Source organism: Numenius arquata, chromosome 7 (assembly GCF_964106895.1).
Source record: "Numenius arquata chromosome 7, bNumArq3.hap1.1, whole genome shotgun sequence".
NCBI classification, from domain to species: domain Eukaryota; kingdom Metazoa; phylum Chordata; class Aves; order Charadriiformes; family Scolopacidae; genus Numenius; species Numenius arquata.
In genome coordinates this window covers 30,683,968-30,686,850 of record NC_133582.1, presented here as the reverse complement: position 1 = coordinate 30,686,850, position 2,883 = coordinate 30,683,968, and positions in this window count along the sequence as shown.

The following is a 2,883-nucleotide window of genomic DNA, read 5'->3' as shown; positions in this document are numbered from 1 at the left end:
CGCTGCTGAGCCTCAGCTTTGGGGTCGTCCCCCCCCCCCAAAAAAAAAGAGCAGCCCCCGAGCAGAGGAGCACCCCCGTAGGTTCCCCCGCACCCCACGGGCCGGTGGAGGGGGGATGGTGGTGTAGGGAGCCTGGTGGCGGTGTATTAGCGGGATGTGCGTAGGAGTGATCCCCAAAAGCAGTCCCACCTGCCGGGGATGTGCCCCACGGCGGGTACACGGGGGGGGGGGGGGGGATGGGGATGCCCATGGGGGTGGACATACACCTCGGGGCTGTCCACGGGGGAAGATTCCCCCGCGAAAGGATACCTACGGGTATCCACACTGATCTAGGGGATGCCCATAAGGGGCCAACTATCCCCCCTTCCCCCCCCCCACCCGCACTTCCGAGGGGATGCCCACGGAGGGACACCCACCCACCCACCCGGGGTGTCCGGTGTCCCCCCACCCCGCCCCGAATTTGCCCACCCGGAGCACGGGGCTGGCGGCAGGTCGCGGGCAGGGCTGGCACCTGCGGGCGGCGAGGGGCAGGTTGTTTTGGGGTTTTTTTTTTGGAGGGGGGGGGCGGAAATCAGCAGGAAAAGGGGAAAGGAACCGGCAGAGCCGGGGCGGAGGCAGCGGCGCGGAGGCTCCGCACCTGCGGACGGGGAGCAAGCGTGCGGGCCGGCGGGCAGACAGGGAAGATTTAGAGGTGAAGAGATGGCAGATTGTTAAGAAAGTAATAGTAAGGTGTCCCATATACTACAGTTTTATTGTGGGGTAGTAACTACTAGATTTATTTATTGCCGAGGCTATATAATAAAGATAATGACCGCAAACTCGAGATAAATGCTTACACCCAGAGCCGGTCAATTCTTTTTTATTTAAGAGAGTGATCCGGGGAGGTGAAAGTCATCTTCTCCCGACCACGAATATCAGTCTTGGTTTCCACTAGGTTATAAACATGACATGCAAATAAAGGAGCTGCTGAGGGTTTGGGGTCGGGGGGGTGTGTGTGTGTGTACCCCTTCCCTTTGCTTTCTCCCCCGCCGGAGCACCCGCAGAGGAAAGCATCGAGATGAAACAACGTTTGGGGAGGGGGGGGGGGGAAGCCGCCCCACCCTGTTGGGGGTGGTAAAAAAAACAAACACACAAACAAAAAAAATAACAAAGAAGCACACCGAGCCCTTGGGGAAATGCCCCTTGCGGGGGGGTGGAGAGGAGCGCCCCGGGATGCCCCCCGCACCCGCTGCCCCCCCACCCTCGCCCCCGCCCAGGGCGATCGTGTGTCAGCCCCACAATCGGCGCTTCTACTCCGGGGAGCTTTGATCTCTGCCCGGCCGGGGAAAAAAAAAAACCACCTGACAGTGAGCTGCGACGGGGGAAAGACATGGGAAAAACAGAGAGAAAGAAAAGAAAAAAAAAAAAAAAAAAAAAGGAGAGAGAGAGGATAGAGTCATACAATTTCGTGGCTTGCGCGCAGGATAAAATTATAAGGTTGAAAAGTGCGAACAATCCTCCTCAATCTTTTACAGCATCTGCGCTGCTCTCGGTTTTAACCAGAATCTCTTTTTTTTTCCAGCCGAACACGAGTTATAATTTTCCCCAGCCTCCATCCAGACGCTCTGCCCCGCAGGCCGGGCATCATCTCCCGGGCATCTCTCGGGCATCATCTCCCGGGGACCTACCGGGCATCATCTCCCGGCTCCGCCAGCCGCGGCCGAGCGCATCTCTCCGCTCCCTCCCTCTCCCCCCTCCGCCCCCGCGCAAGCAGCGGGCAGCACCGCGCCTTCTCCCCCCAGCACGACAACTTGTCTGTCGCACTTCAAAGGGTGATAACCTAATTGTTTCCAGAGTTTAAAAGTAATTAAGCGATATTAAAGGGACTTGAGTAAAAGCGGTTTGCCGCGCGCTGGCTCCCCTTCTCCTTCAGAGGGTAAATAGGAGCCCGGTTTCTCGAAGAACTGCGTTAAAAACCGAGCATTTATATAACGTATGCGAAAAATGTAAACAGATTTCGTTTTTGAAAGGGTATGGGTAAAGTGGTGGTAATTACGTATAATTAATGCTGAAGGGAAAATGAACACATAATAGGTTCCAAAGATTAAACCATGTGTAACTATCAGGGGAACTTTTAAAGTTTTTCTTTCTTTTCTTTCTTTATTCCTTTTTTTTTCTTTTTTTTTTTTTTTCAAATACATCTATTTCCTTTCGCTAAGGATTTTTAGATGTAAAAATTCAAGCTAATATTTGCTCCTCTGAAGTATTCTGATTGGAGAAACAAATCCCTAAAAGGTTTCAGCAATTCTCAATCTACGACTTTGAAGATAATCCAATATAAAAATAAATTGAATGGTAATTTTAACCATTATTAATGTTTGCGACACTTAATTTAGTTAGGTGCTGGCTTTCCATTTTTGATTACACCATAAGGAAGTTATTTTACTAAGAAACGTTAAGATAAAGTATAGGCATTCCCACACATTCCTTATATTTTTTTCTGGCATGTATTTATTATACTCTACTCAATCGATTTCAATTTCTAGGTAATGCATAATCACTGGAGCCAATTTTTTTTTCTTTTTTTTCCCCAGCAACATGTTTGCGAGGGTAGAACCAGACTGTGAAGATGTAGGTCCTGTTTACCTGTACGTGACATTCGACACAAGCGACTATAAATTTAAATACATTTTTTTTCCGACTATCTCGGATCGAGCTCACAAGAAGTAAACCCAGTGCATTTAACTCTGGCAAAGTTAGGAAGGGATCTAGCCTTAGCGATGCTAATAGATGCTGAGATGCTGCGTGAGCTGTAGCTTCTGTCAGAGAGCGTGCCTTTTCGATAACGGTAATTCCTAAGGTGTGAAGGTAGAGTTGTTAAACCTCACGTGTCAACAGACCAGT